The following is a 16,654-nucleotide window of genomic DNA, read 5'->3' as shown; positions in this document are numbered from 1 at the left end:
TTCTCAGCACGCCCTTTCAAAACCTCAAAAGCAAAGCCCCACCTCTAGCAAACCAGGGCTGGACCCGATCTCCCCTGTTCCATCTAAGGATCAAGCTCCAGACTGCCCTCTTCCCTTCCTTACAGAGAAATAGCCAAATGCTCCCCATTTCTACCTGTTCCAGCTGTTTTCTTTTGCTAAGACAAGAAGGCAGACACCATAAATTTTCACTTCTAAAAGGTATTTCCCCAGCCTGAATGTCTTCCTCTGGAATGGAGACCTAACATCACTCCTGGCACTGTTTTCAAGATGACTTTCACCAGTTTCAGCACTTTGCACTGCATTCTCCACTGCAGGGGTGGATGCTCCGTACCACATCAATACCACCTCCAGTACTCTGCATTCTTGCCAAAAAATACAGCCCTCTTATTACTCAGCAGCGGGGACTCCTAATCGATCGGAAGGATTCTCCCTACTTCAGTTATTTTCCCAGGCAAACCAAAACCCAGCTCATCTGCACGGAGCATTTTTGTTAAACCTCCAAGCTGTGTAGGTAGATTCCATTCCGAAACCAGCGGCAGTGAAAGACGAGTTGAGGGGAACACGAGTTAAGAGACGATGGTTCACAAGGACTGGTGATACAAGAGGCTACATCCTTGTACCTACAAGATTTCCTCCCCAAATAACAAACTGATAAATTAATAAGCTAAATCTGCTTCTGCTGTGGGTGGGTGCAGTGTCACATCAGGTGACATTGGCACAACTGAGCAAGAGACTTTCCTTCCAGTCTGGTGGCAGGAGGACTAGACACGTGGCCAGGCAGCATTTCCATGAGAGATGCTCTAAAAGACAGTCATCTGGCTGGTCGTCTTCAAAACCCAGGGCTTCGGACAGCTAAAGGCAATAAATCCACTTCTCCAGCGTCTACAACTTCTCCTTTGACACTGAACAGTCATTCTGAAAAACGACAGTGAAACTAGCCCTGCCTCGGCACCAGGAGAAGCAAAACCAGCACAACAGAGCCGGATGTTTTCTTCTGAGACAAAACAGAAAAATCAAAACACGCTACATGCCAAACCCAAAATAAACGAGATGAATGAAGCTTTCTTATGAAATTTCAGGATGGGAAAAAAATACTAATGGCCAATTGGAACATACAAACTACAGGCCAGCACAACGAGAGGAAAAATTAAAAATTTTCCCCAGGCTTCAGCTTAATATCAAGTGTTTTTTCTAACAAGTGTAGCCTGAAGCCCTTAAAAAAAAAAACCAAAAAAACGCCAGCATTTTGAAATGAGTCCTAAAATAACCAATAACAGATCCGTCCTCAGGGAAATTGGTTGAGGGCTACAAAAGACGTTTTCCCTGGGATTACTAACACACACACACACAAGCCTCCACTGTGGCTGACCCGGTCCTGGGTTTTATTTATTTTTAAACTGTGTGACCTGCATGTCACACACATGAAAACACAGAACTCCCAACTTTGACTTAGAATTCCCCAAGTTCTAAAAACCCTTTTTGTTTAGATCACAGTATAAACTACTCGAGTCTTTGCTCTCAAGAGTGAAACTTAACACAGCACAATTCATAACTTCAGTGCCAACAGTACATGCAAATAAGGCGTCATCCAGCAGAAATTCAGAGTGATCCGAAGAGGAGCTTGTTGCTCCCCTCCCATTCCCACCTCCTGCTCAAAAGGCCACGGGAATCGAAGGGGCAGGAGGATAATCGTCTACTGACTTCAAAGCACCGATATTCAAGGGACAAAGTCACAAGCATCACCTTGCGAAAGCATCACAGCTCAAGGACTGCTCTTGCTTGGCCTATTTCTTTCCAAAGAAGGATCAAAAGTAGTTTTCTGGACTGGCTGTGAAATGCCAACTATAAACAGGCCTGAATCTAGTTTCTTAAAAAGATGAAGTAAAAGACTAGAAGGTTTTGAACAGCAATGCAGAAAATTCTCATTGCACCCTCCAAATCAACCAGAAGATTTATTTAACTGAAAAATCAAGTCACCCAAGCCAACTGTTACCTGGAGAGCCTATTTCATGTATGGGATACTAAGATATCTTTATCTTAGTATATGTACTTAGTATATGTACTGTAATGTGTACCACAGCTACAGCTGCAAGCATCACTTCTAATAATAAACAACTGGGAAGTAATAACTGTATTTTGCATTCACACAAATGTAAAACAAACAAATATTGTGCTTAGAAAGCGGGAAGAGGCCATCAATTGAGGATGTGGGTTTTCAAGGTGGTTGTTTGGTAATTCTCATGTACATTTAGATGTGATTGACTGCCAGAAAAAAAAAAAATAATCCCATCAGCAAGGAAACAAACACCAGGACACCAACCTCTTCAAAAAGCTGCTTGGAAGTACAGATCAGAACTCCTCACGCTCATTTTCCTATGGGTCATTTGAAATGCAGGTTCCCCAGCTATCATGAATTAGTCATTTCAAAGCTGGTAATCGAACAAGGAGCAACAAAACCCCCCAACCTTCTGGATTTCTGGATGAGCAGGAATGGTCGATAGCATCCAGTCTCCCAGCTCCCAGGGAGCACCACTAATAGAAGATCCAGTCAAAGGTACACGTCCATGAACTGTTATGAAAAAATATACCAATTTCTTCCTGAGCTATGAGCACATCGTTAGGAAAAAAGCCATAAAGGGAGGCTTCAGGTGAGACACATTCTGGGTAGTATTTCAGAAGACTGGAGTCCCCCCCCCAATGTAACAGACATAAGAACATAAGAACATAAAATTAAATTAAATTAAATTAATTTCAGGCATAGTTTGGCTGAGTCCTTGAATTTCTACTGGCCATAAGATTTTCCTGCTTATCTCAGACTTCCATCTCATTCAAGAGAAAATATTTCAGGATAAAATCAGGTCTCGCCTATGGCAAGCCAAGTGTCACGCTGGCAGAAATACCAAGTCCCAAGGACTCGGGGTAGGGTGTACGGGCTGAAAACAAATATGCAATGGAAAAATGAGAAAGCGTATCCAATCCTGTGCCCTTAAGGGTGTCCACTTACTGTTACACGACACGTACTCCGGTCATTGATGCCCTCTTAGACATGACTTGGAATATTGTACACGATGTGGGTCTAGAAATCAGGTCAAAAGGGGCTAGAAAAAAGTTTTTTATGTTCTTGCAGATTTGAAGTCAGGGTGTCAAGGGATATAAACCCACCAATATCACAAGCAACACAAGGAAGAATGACTGTTTATTATCAGAAAGGCTTAAAAAGCAGAGTAAATGGATTTCAAAAACAGCCTATTGACTATTGTGCAATTATCTACTACTGTATAACGCTGTCCCGAGCAGAAAAGCATTTAAGTATCTCAGAAGCTGCAGGAAAAAAGCACAGGAAGTGTTAATATTTTTGCAAATCCAAATCAAACATGCCAAAATACTACCTTCTAAATTGCAAGTTGGCCAACTTTTTTCCAGACTTCTGGCCCTCTGAAATCCTCAAGGCTCGTCCCTATAGACCCAGCTCAGTAGAAGGTATTTTACTGAAACCCTCAATATTTACATTGTCACAGAATGTATCATCCAGAAACAAAGTTGTGTTTTGCAAAAGGTATCTGTTAAAGTTCTCAGTTTATTGCCTTTCTCAGCCTGCCTCAAAGAAGTTCTAGCTTTTACTCATCTCCTTTTGTTTTTGCGGTTCACCAAAATGCCTGTTGTCTTGATTAAGTCGGACCAGTAGTATTAAGTCAGTTAAAACTGCCTAAAAACGTGCAGAGGAATAAAATATCTTACCGAAACCAGAATAGGAGTTAGCCCCCACTTCTAATCCTTATTTGGCAGCCAGCTTGGAAATTCACTCCCGTTTCCCATCTGGCTGAGCGTTACTCCACAACTCGCATTCCCACATCACTTTTGCTGCCATTCGACAAGTTTTGTGCTAACTTTGTCCCGATCCTCACGGCCACGTCGTCGCATCCATTTCCTGCGGGGCGTCCCAGGTCAGCGGACTTTTTCAATCTCCTGCCTCCTGATTAAGCTACAAGGGCTCTGTGTTCGCAACTCCCCGGCGGTTGAGTCTCCCAGAGATCTGTTACAGGCTATCTGAGCCCCACGCTGCTATATACCATCTTGTTTCAATTAAAGAAGAATAGTGGTCCAATACAAAGATCCAATAGCTCATCCACTCGCCAGGCAAGAAATACTTTGGCTTGACTAGTGTTACTGTTTCTATTTCCATCCACTCCTTCCCTGTTCAGCTTTAAGGAGGGGAACACCAAATCCCAAGTACCTTAGGGGAGAACAGTGAAAATCTTTCACACTTCTAGTTTCCAAACACACGCATTCCTACACGTGTGGATCCAAATTTCTAAGTCTAAAGATACATTTTCATTTCAGGGTAGCATTAATTTGGACCGGTGACTCCAGACACCCTGACTTACCCCTTGGCCCATCCTGCTGACTTTCACAGAGCAAAGCAAAGATTAAACACGGCCCTTCTGCACACTCAGCTGCTGCTTTCACGGAAAACAAACAAACAAACAAACAAACAAACAAAAACCCAACCAAAAAATCCACAAAGGGAGATTACTACAATGAGACTACTCTGCCTCCCCACCCGGGACGGAACTCAGCGCCTCGTCTCTCTGAGGGTAGAATACTGAAACTCAAAGTCAGCTCAAGCTCAACAGATGTTTATTAAAATACAAGTAATGACCCCCGCCTCACCTCCACTATTCCTCACCACCAAGAATGCCAGCTCAACGTAAAAACTACTCAAGGTTTCAGATTTTTTTCTTGATCAGTCTTTGACCTACACAGAAGACAGTAGCAGCAGATCATTTCCATGGCCTGGATTATCTTCTTTTCCTTTACCCAGCAGTTTTTCTTCACATCCCCAGACACACAGCCAAAGCCAGGCAGTGCACAACTTAAATTATGCCACCATCATCCCTAGAAACTTGCAAAAAACTTCAGCCAAGGGATTAATACGAAGCAGAATTTCTGCTTGCATAGCTGTCTAAAAATAATCCCTCTCCACACTGATGCTCAGGATTGTGACAGTGAGAACCTCTGGGGGACAACAATTTTTGAACAATTTTTGGCTAGTCTGGTCCACGATACAGATTGTCCATGTGCTGCCACTGCCACAAGCAGCTAAAGACTGAAATCCCCATATTAGAGTTCAGCTTTAAGTTTAGAACAGGTTTTGGTCACAAACATAAAACTACTCCAACATAAAAGTCCACTGCTGAAAGTTTCATAGCCTCGGATGTAATATCTTAATTCCAGGATCCAACATCGTGAATTTTGACACACCACTGACACTTGAATGACCATTTAGGCTGCTAACGTTACATACCAGGGTACGAACCTCTTACAGGCAACATCCTCCTTGATTAGATGGATTGAATTTAAAACCACTATGTAAATCCTCCTCCCGAACTATTACTTATTCAGCTATCACTTATTATTCCATAGTACAAACCTATACATAATAAAAGCTATGATTTCCTTGCAGTCTATACAAAATCTACTCACACCTCACATTAAAAGTCCATCAATGTAAAACTTCTTTTATTCTCCCTCATGGAAGTTAAAATCCTCACAACGCCCTGGGTCGTTGTAACAAAACACTGACAAAAGATTCACAGATCAGTTTCTGTTGAAAGGGAAAACACCAAGTGAAAAAAAGATATTCTGAAGACAAAAATAATTCAAGCAGCTGCTACCTGAGGAAAGTGCACGATGCATTGAAGAGCTAATTAATTACATGCAGGTAAAGTGGAGAACGGCTGCAAAAGCCAGTAGATGTTTTCAAGGCATATTCACCAAGTTTTTCCCCCCCAACGGAAATTATGTTTGGGGTTTTTTTCCCCTACCCATTCCTCATTTCCATGTGTTTCCCACTCTATCCACCAATTTCTCTAAGTTCCTCCTGAGGAGGGCAAGTGCTTTCCTGCCCAGTCCATCAAAACATCTCCGTTCTTTAACTGAACGGAAGGGACGCTCACCAGCGATACCTTCCTCTCCTCTCATTCCCCCTACACACGCTGTTCTCACATGGAGGAGCTCAATAGTGCGACATTGTTTATAAACACGAGTACTTCGGCACCTTTCCCGCCTCAGTAAGACAGCTGCTTGCCAAAGATTGTTCGCCAACTATTTCTTGAAGATGCTGAAAGTACTATTTATAGTAAAAACAAACAAACAACAACAACAAAAAAATCACATTCGAGTGCAACTATTACTCAAAAGGCACGATAAAAACTGAGAAGTGACACGCTTGTTAACCCAGAAATAGTTCAGCTGCCAAGTAAGACTCCTGAAAAGAGTAACCTGTGAAACACCACGGACACGAGCAAACTGTCAGTCTCTGCTACGCTTTAAACAGAGCGAACACACCCACAAACCCACATTATCTAACTTTTCTTCTCCTACAGCACAGGCTGAGCGGTCCCCCCTGATTTGCAGACACCGGTGACTGTGAAAATAGTTAGAATACAGGAGGGAAGGATTTGTTCCGAACGGCGTCCCCGCTCCGGAGCTGTCCTCGGGCACCGTGAACTCGTGAAGCCCCTCTGGTCTGGCAAGAGCTCCTGAGATTTTGATGTGCTGCTCCGTCTCCCCTTAAGTCTTTGAAAGCTTTTAACCCCAAAACCACATTCTAGGCAATAAGGATAATGAACCCAGCATGGAAGCCCCTCTGGAACAGCCTCATGCCAGACTGGAATTTAATAGCCTTCTCTATGGAAAAGCACGTGCAGTAAGTGGAGGAGGGTAATTAACATTCTTTAACCAGGCTGTGACCACCAACAGGGTCTCAGGCAGGAACTCAGAAGCGCCTCATAGTCTCACACTTAGGCCTATATCCATCTCTAGTGGCGCTGAGAGGGATTCAGGGATACTTTTTGGCAGCGGAGCCACACTGAAGTCTGGGACACAGGTTTTGCCTCGAGCGGCGGCATTTCCCCGGCCTCTGATGACACTGAATTTGTGGAGGGAAAAAAAATAAACCCCGCAACCAAAAGGTGGGAAGGCTATGACGGGAGCTAAGGCACTTCCTAAGTTTATAAATAGCGATTATTTACTGTGTCGCACCCCTATCAGCCCCTTGTGCCGCCGGCCTTCCCCCCGCCGGTGTTCCCCAGGTGTCAGCGGGACGGGAGAGGCGGTTTTGACGCCCGCACCTCCTTTGTGCGGGACGCCGAGGGGCCGGGGGAGCCCGCACCCCGCCAGGCCCAGCCAGGGGGAGACCCGCACCCCGCCAGGCCCGGCCGCACCGCCCGGAGGGCCGGTGCCGCCTGCTCGGGCCTGCACCGGGCCTGGAGCCGGGTATGAGGCGGGGAGTGGTGGCGGTGGGGGGGGAGCAGGCCGCGCTGCCCACCGCGACAGCCCCCGCATCGCGACTCCTCACGACAGCCCCTCCCGAGGCCTGTCACGGAGGGGGCGCGGCGCTGAGGGGAGTTCCCGCGCCCTTCCGCCAGGCCGCCCCCGCGCCTCGCCCCGCGGCCTAGCGGGCCCGGGTCCCCCCGGCCTCTTCCCCGCCTCCCCCCGCCGCGGCACCGGGGGGGGGGGGGAGGGGCTGTCACTCACCAGCAGGCCCGGCGGACACAAAGCGGCCCCTCTAATGGCGGCGGCGGCGGCGGGGGAACCGGCGGGGGGGGCGCAGGGGGGGCCGGGGCAAAGGGGCGGGGGCGGGACCGCGGCGGAGGGGGTGTGGCGGCAGCGCGCGGCGGGGGGGCGGGACGCGGCAGCGCCGCCGGCCAATGGGAGGCTGCGGGCATTTTTCGAACGCCGGCCCTCCCCCCCCCACCCCCGCCTCCACGTCGCGCGGGAGGGGCGGGGGGGAGGCGGGAGTGTGCGCATGCGCGGCGCCGTCCCGTCCCGCCCGGCGGCAAAACACAACGGGTGAGGTAGGGCCGGGCGCGCGATCAGCGCCCTTCCCCTTTCTCTGAGGCGTTTCCCGCCTCCGCCCCCTGAGGGCGCTGAGGGGCGAGAGGAGCCGCCTCAGCCCCACCGGGCAGGGCCCTTACCTCAGCCTCCTCGCCTCCGTCAGAACCGTGCGTATCCCGGCCCCTCACTCTCTCCTTCCCCCGCCGTTGGCGATTCCTCCAGTGCCTGCCTTGGCATTGCCTCGGCCTCTCGCTCTTTACCCCCCCTCGCCGCTCTCATTAGCTGTGTAATTTACTGCTTGGCTCAGTTACATTCAGTTACGCAGTTCCATCACCAAGATCTGGCTGCAAGCTGGAAATTTTCTGTCAAAACACACTAACAAGTTCTCACTTGTGGGAAGGATGCCTTTTCTGCTGTTCCTTCATAGAATCGTAGAATGGTTTTGGTTGGAAGGGACCTTAAAGCCCACCTGGGCAGGGACACCTCCCACCAGACCTGGTTGCTCCAAGCCCCCTCCAACCTGGCCTTGAACCCCTCCAGGGATGGGGCAGCCACAGCTTCTCTGGGCAACCTGGGCCAGGCTCTCACCACCCTCACAGCAAAGAAGTTCTTCCCCACATCTCAGCTCCATCTCCCCTCTTCCAGTGTCAAACCCTTCCCCCTCCTCCTATGGCTCCCCTCCCTCATCCAGAGTCCCTCCCCAGCTTTCCTGGAGCCCCTTTAGGGACTGGAAGGGGCTCTAAGGTCTCCCTGGAGCCTTCTCTTCTCCAGGCTGAGCCCCCCAACTCTCAGCCTGTCCTCACAGCAGAGGGGCTCCAGCCCTCCCAGCATCTCCATAGTCCTCCTTCAGTTTGCTTTCTTTCAGGCAGCCTCTTTACCTGTGCCTCAGCTGCCCCAGGTGAGGATTACCATTGCAAGGCAGAGCAGGGGTGTGACCCACACCAGTATTTTCAGCATCATGGTTATTTCAGGTCTGTGCAGAGTACACTGAGAGGTAATAAACTGCTTCTGTCTACCTCTTGCTATGCTCTTGCTCCAAGTTAGTTTGTTTATTTTTGGGGGGTAGGCCGTGGTTTTTGTTGTGTTTTTTTTTTTCCTTCCCCCCAATTCATTGCAGTTTAAGGTACAATTCAATTGCCTTACCCACCTATTCTTACTTTCTTTTCTGCCGTAACTATGCTTTCTACAAGCTGTCCCCAAACCTCTGCACCCAGCTCTTTACTCCCTACATTACCATAGTCCACGTGTACCGCTCCTGGATGCCACAGAACTTTTCATCTGTAGTCTCCTGCCTAGGCAGTTTCTTATCTTTTTACTAACATAATCCTACTCTTTCTGTCCATTTGTTTTTATGATTTGTGCCAGGGGCACCAACGGATTTATTTGGGCACTACCTTTTATCCCTCCTGTGGGTGGGAAGCCCCTCCACGAGCACTTTTTAGAAGCACTTAGACCATTCAAAGCACTGTGAAGGTGCCTCGTTGCTGTGATAGTGCCTTGACTGTTTCTTGTCTCAACTTTTTCCAACTTTCCCCCCTGACCTTAGGTGGCTGCTGGAACAGTGTTTCCTTCCAAAGCCAAGCTGTTGTGACCAAAGCCTGGCCTTGCTCCATGTCACCGTCTCCACTCCAGATTATTTCCGTGATGCTTTGCTTTCCTACAGTCCTTTGTCTCCTGCGCCGAACAGCCCTGGAAGTGCCTTAGCCAGATGGCTCCACTTTGCTAAACATTCCTGTCTTGTGAGTGCGAAACAAGGACCGTGCAGCTGCAGAGAAATGTGTTCTTTGGCCTTTCTCCCCTTGCAGTGCCTCTCTGGCAGGAGGGGAGGGCTCTGAAGGTGGAGGAGAGGGGAGCCAGAGGGAATGTGCTTCTTTACCGCCAGCTTTTAAGACACCAAGAAGGAGAAGATGAAATCACTCCAGCTGCCCTCCCCTTTTGTGCAAAACCCCAGCACCTGTGTTGGCTGAGCCACGGAGTTACACGGCGATGCAAGCAGAGGAGGAGAAAAGCTTTTCTTGTCTCCTTCCCTGTTTTTTATCTTGAAATCCACCCCAGAGGGGTGTGCATTCCTTAACAGCCTTAACAGGGTGGGCTCTTGTGAAAATACCACACCTGGGGAAGGCAGCTGGGATCAAAACCATCTCCTCTCCCCTCCACCCCATTTTTTGGGTGGGCTCGTGTCATCCCTGTCCCCCTCCTTGTTCCCTCAGTGCTGCAAGCAGTGGGAGACACTGGTGGGAACCTGTGGCCCGGCGCCTTTGTGGGAGCATGCACAGGAAGAAGGGAAAAGCGGACAGGGAAATTCAGGGATTCTTATTTCAGCGGAGGGCTGCTGTCAGAGTCGAACTGTGATTGTGTAGAGCACTATCATAATAAAATACTTTTAATAAATACTAAGCATTTTCAACACCTTTCCTGCCCTCCCAGGTGCCATGCCCCAGAAGGATTCCAACTGGTTCATGGATTTTTTGCCCCCTGAAATCATTCAATTTGATTACATCTTTCTGCAAATTTGCCTATAGCTTTAGGTTTTAGAGTGCAGCTTGCAGTTTAAACCAGAACATTTAGACATATCCCTACTGTTCCCAGAGAGCAGCTGTAAAATTTGCATGTTGAGAGATTTACCCTTTCCAGCCCGTACCCAGAGCAATGCCACGTGTCCTTGTTCTCCTTAGAAACATGAAACCTGTTGTGCTTCTGTTTTAAATACATCTGGTCACAGAAATTCCATTCCAGGGGCCACTCTTAACTTTCTTACCCTACACCAACTCATATTTCCCCCATTTTGCTGCATTTTTTTTACTTAAAGGGAATGCTTTTTTATTTAATAAGTACTGCGCCCATGTTGCTTAACAACTACCTGCCACATACAGCACAAACCACAAGATTATTATTACCTTTTTTATTACCTTTGTGCACGTTATACGTTGAAATCAGCTTCTGCTGATATGTTCTCGACCCCGCTGGCTGGGCAAATTCTGTTTCACTGTTGGCCTGCAGCTCCAAACTTCACCTCTGATTATATTTAGGCCTTGCCTCTGGTGTCATCGCCCCAAGTTTTTGGGTTTTTTGCTTTTCCATTTTTACCTCAACTTTTGCATTTGTTTTTATAAAACCTTTTATACAATTTTGGCCCACAGTTTGCCTGGCTCAGGGAGAATCTGAGTCCTTTCCCACTTTGTCCCATGTCTTATCACCAGTGGGCTGGGGAGCTCCTTCCCGTCACCTCGCTCTTTCATCCCCAGAGCTTCACATTCTGCTGCTGCTTCTTCAGCTTCTTGTGCTTTGAAAAACAAATCAAATGTTCCCGGAGAAGCTTCTTACTTTTGTATCTGTTTATCCCTGAACGTGTACCCGAAGGGGGTTACTTTGGTTTGATGCGATCGCTCAAGCAGGACCCTTCCTCTTCTGCCTTGAAGTTCCCATTCAGCCGCCGGTGTGCCCGGTGGTGAGGGGACAGTCGCTGCCATTCTCAGCTTGACCCAGTGGATTTGCACAGGGAGCAGTGCTGAGTGTAACTATCCCGTAACCATCACAGAATCAAAACATTTAATTACTGTGGGTCTCTCACTTTCCACTTGTAGAGCCACACACAAACTTCCAGGGGCCTTTTTCCTGCAGCCCAGGTAACTATTAAGTGACAGAGGACTTACCTGTTACACAGCCCTGTCACCCTGCAGTGACACACACAATTCTTGTCTTTACACTTGAGCTGCTTTTTACTTCTGGCTTTTTTTCCCTTTTACACCTCCAGTAAGATGAGGTGATGTCCTTTAACCACAGTTTTCCACTTTCTTGCTGGTTCACTTTTCCAAAGACACATCTTTGTCTAATAATCACCAGAAAAACTTATCCTTCTCTTCCAATTCATACTTACTTTTTTCAGCAGTAGAATCTTGCTGTCAGCCCTGTTTGCTGCAAGTCCGTGCAAAAATCACTCATTTTCTGCTTTCAACTCAAGAATGCATATTCCCTGCCACTTTGTGCCCTTCCAGACATCACCTTTGATCTCTTTGTTCTTTATCAGCTTCCTAATAATTTGTTCTCCATACTTTTTTCCCAGTGTCGCCCTACACCACCTCCCAGCTGATCACCGTTGCTGCCCCTCCAACACCTACTGTTAAGGCTAACCCAGGTAGGTTGATCTTTTCAAACCATTTCCCCTTTTCTGAGGGGTATTCTGTTCATCAGCGCACCCATTTTTATATCAGTTCCTAGCAAATGAATAAAAATATGCTTAAATATGCCACAGTTTCCTCCATTTTGGAGGAAATGCCACTGCAGTGACAGAAATTTGGAGCAGGAAAACGTTGCGGACTAAGCAGGCTCCACGGGCTGCTGCTTTTCTAGACACTCTGATTTGAAGTAGCTCTAATTTGAAATTGCTTATTGCTAACGAGGCAGATGCTATCGTCACTGGAAGACCAGTGTCTAGAAGTTGTGATTATTTTTTTTCTATAGTACTTTCGGCATTACAGTAGTGATTTATTTTAACCAAAGCAGGCAAGTGGAAATGACAGCTCCCCTGAGCAAGGAGAAGTGAAGTCCACCAGCCCGGCGTTTCACACTGGGACAACACACCTCTCCCAAAGCCACGTCCCCACAGTTGACATGTGGCAGCAAGGAATTTGCTAAATTCCTTTGCTTGTTGAGCCAAAAGCCGTTTCCGATTAAAACTGGTTAGCAGCAGGCTGCAACACGGAGCACGCAGCGGCCGTTACCCTCGCCCGGGCAGGTAATAACTTACTGCCAGTTACACCTCCCGGCTGCGATGCTTTTGTGGCTGCAAAAGCTCATTTTTGGCTGCTGCGCGTGCACCGTACACCCCTGCCATCAGCAACACGCCCGGCACGCTCAGCGGCCTGGCTGGACTCCGGCATCGCGCCGGTCCTCCAGTGTAAGAGAGCAGCACCATGCCAGCGAGCCTTGCTGGGAAGGCAGGAAACCTTGGGGTTGAGCAGGAATTTAAAGCATTTTTGGCGATGGCTCTTGCTTGAAGCGTAAGGTCAGCTCGAGTGCTGGCTCGCTCCTCTCTCCGTGGGAAATCTTGTCGACTGGCTTTTCTTTGAGATGTGTCAGCCACAGCCCAGGCTCCTGCTCAAAATATCCTCTCTGTGATGCTGGAGGAGGCCAGAAGAGTCAGATGGGTTTCCTTGAAGGATGGGTAAAACACTCAACTCCCATTTTGCAGAGAAGATGTGTGAAATCCTCCCATTTGATGATCACGGTGTATGAAAACACCCAAAGCAGGGCTGTGCAGCAGGAGAACAGAGCTGCACACTGCACCCATCACCATAAATTAATGCAGCGGTGGTGCCACAACCCTGCAGAGCGCTGAAGAGGCTGAGTGCCCGCTCCCTTCTCAGGCCAGGTGCTTTTGGGGAAGTACGTGGTTTCCCAGCACACACACACAAACGGGAGGTGTTTGGGACTGACAGATGAGTCACTTTAGGCCATCTTCAATGGCACAGAGCATTTGCACCAGGCGTTACTTCAGAATAGCTTATTCTGCAACACTAAAATGACTGATTTTCCTTCACGGGCGAGACCCAAAGGTACCACCTGCATCCACCGAGATGATCTGTTCAGCTCCCCTCCAGCTGTTGTCTGCAACGCTGTGATAAAACACTTCCAACAGTGCTCTGCTCCATGTTCATTAATGCACCCCGCGAGCTCAGTACAACTCTTGCTTCGTGACAACATCTGCTGTTAGACCTCGCAGGGGGCTGGAACAGCACAGCCAAGCGTGCAAGAGCCAGGCTTTACCGCTCTCTCCGCTCACTCAGTGGAGATTTTCTAACTGAAAGCATCGATCACCTTCCCCAAGCCCCTTCTCCCCTCTCCAATTTGCAACCGCAGCACAACCATCCCTGCAGCTGGGACTGCAACTGCGCCCTTGGACAAATTCCCCTTTGGAAAATACTGAATGGAGCGGGAGCTGGTTTGATTTCTGTTGCCGTTTCAGTGCAATTTAGCAGCTGGAAAGGAGGAGGAGAAACGGGTGCCACATGACCAAAGCTTTCCACGGATCACGGTGAGGCATCCCTAGAGCAACATTTAAATAAGCAGGAGTTATTTCAGCAGACCACAGTTCCATGATGAACTCCAGCAGACCACAGTTCCATGACGGTTACCAAAGGTGGCAAGTGGAGCCCCTTGGAAAACTCAAGGGTAGAGTTGTTTCCTCGGATATCAGGAGGGGTTTAGTCACACTGCTGGAAGCCAAGTGGGATAATCAATCTCTTGCTGTGGCCGCTTGCCCATCACTGTGGTTTTCCTGCAACGGCTCCCTGCAAGTTGTCTATCCACAGAGCTGGGCTGGGAGATGGGCAGCCAAGCAGGACCTTCCGGGCTGAAGCCTCCTCACTCCCAGGCTCCATCCTACAGCTGTTGCAGCTCGCACATGGCCCCCAGGCCACATCAAACCGTTGCTCGGAGTTCCTATCAGCGCGCGGCATCTCGTGCAGGCCTCTGGGTTGGCGCCTTTTCAAAAGCAAGCTCACACTCCTGCTGACGCTGCTTGGCTGGAGATGCTGCTCAGTTGGCCTAGGATCAGGTAGCAGCAGAGGGCCGACATCTTCCAAAGAGCAGAAAGGTGCCAAGCTCTCAACTGCGTAGAACGAGAGCTTGGAGGGCTCACCAGCCTGAACATCTCCTGACGGCTTTGTCCCCACGTAGTACACGGCAGCCTTCGAACTCCTACCACGTGGCATCTCACCACCATCACGCACCGACCTGCAGCCAACAGCAAACTTGCCTGAAGGCCGGTCAGTGCCTCAAGACCAGAATTGGTGTTGGATCCAAGGGCATAAGAGCATTCTGGAGAAGTCTCATTTTGAGTTTAAACCTTCTCATGTCTGTGAAACAAATCAAGCGAGCAGTGCCACGGGCACGGCTATAACAGCATTTCTGCTCCACAGCGAACGGTTCTGACACGGCAACCAGCTTCAGGTCCCTTTGTCTGTAAAAACAACTCATGCTGGAACAAAATGCAGCAGGAACAATCACGCCACCCTTTTGGCAACAAGATGCCAACATCTGCAGTTGGTTTTAAGTGTTTTCAGGACACTCAGCGAGTTAACGGGACTTTTTAGAGGCCCTGTTTTCCCTTTATCAGAAAAAATGGTCTATAGGGTTGGAACCAAAAGCTCTGTGGGTCGCAGGAACGCAGCAACGAGCAGTGTAAGTTACTAACGGCTTAAACCCACCTTGTACATATAAAAACTATCTCTGCAGGGGAATCCCTTCTCCCGAGCCTCTCCTGTCGCACGGCCTCTGGCTTTACCAGCTCCTCTACCAGGGAGGGCTGATTCCAGGCAGAAGATTTTTCCACACACCAAGGTCTGCTCCTGCACCTGAGGCTTCTGGGGAAAATAAGGTTAAACCCCGACCACGTTAACACAAGCAGACAGAGCGCAACATCTGAGATCGGAGTATTCCCTGACCTTCTTCACAGAAATGGCGGATCTATTTCTGAGAACACTTTCCTAGAAAGAAACCAGCCTCAGGCAAACACCTGGCCTGGACATTTTCTGTTTGACTTCTTCAGGTTTACGGACGTTTCCAGCAATAAATGGGGATTTAAGCGATGCATCTGCTCCTCCTTGACCCTGCCTCTGATAGCGTGCACAGCCTCAGCACAAGAAGGCTCCCAGCAGTGGAAATGGCTTCTAATGCAGCTCTTTCCTGCCGAGCTGCATTAACTCCCTGCCACGTTCACGACCCTCCCCAGAAGATGTTTAAATGCCTTGCAGAAGAAAGACTGGGAAGAAAAAAAATCCCAACACACTCAAACCTTTACTATTCTTGGGGAAAATTTGCTGTCCTCCCAGCTTAGGCTTTGCTGCAGTGTTAGGTGGGAGTAACCACAGCTCACCTCTCTTATTTAACGTACAAATGACGCTCCCACAAATCACATTCCCATAGGAACCTCTTTTAATTAAATACCCCTTTTCTGTTTCATCTACCTCTTAGTTTTTTGTATTTTAATACCAGTTTTTTGTGTTTTAATACCCTTCAGGAGAAGACGTGTTGCAAAGATCTTCCAGGCCCACGGGCTGCATCCTGAGGAGCCACAACAGCCTCCAAACCTGCGCTGATCTAGAAGGCAACTGAAAAGCCACCATGTCGTGGTAGGGGTGCAGGTAAGCAGGTGGCACATGGTGAACAGCACGAGGGGAGCAGAAGCAGCAGTTTTGGTCCAAGACTGGTGTCAGACACGCTCCTTCCAGTGACATTTGTGGGAAGCTGAACCTCAAGGGAACATACCCACAGCTGAAGACCTCAAGGTCTTGCGCATAAACTGCTCACAGCACTCCACACACAGATAACTCATCTAGCTTCAGAAAATGCAAAGCTTGCCATGCTGTAAACCCACCTTTTCAGAGCCTTTGGGTTATTCTGAATAAAAAGTTAAAACCTCTGAAAACTCCCTTCCTGGCATTTGAAGGACACTAGAAGGGTAAGTTCTCCCCCACTGCAGAACATTTAACATTAAAGGCTCAAACGAGGGGAGAGTTCCTCATCTCTCCTTTACTCACATGCTCATCATTCCCATTCCCTCCAGCCAGGGCTTTTCCAGCTCTTTGAGCCAAATGACCGAAGCTCCCCAAACAAATTGCCCTGCCCGGACACACTTCGATTCATGGGGCTGTTCAAATTCTTCCTTTCTGATTGAAGGTCATCGATAAATAAATCACAGTCCTTTGCTCGGCACGGCTCTGGTGTCGCACACTCACGTTCCCAGCAGGGTCTGACACTGCCCATCCTTCCAGGGGAAATCCATCAGGTGCAC

Source organism: Numenius arquata, chromosome 20 (genome assembly GCF_964106895.1).
Source record: "Numenius arquata chromosome 20, bNumArq3.hap1.1, whole genome shotgun sequence".
NCBI lineage: Eukaryota > Metazoa > Chordata > Aves > Charadriiformes > Scolopacidae > Numenius > Numenius arquata.
This window is presented reverse-complemented; position numbering follows the sequence as displayed.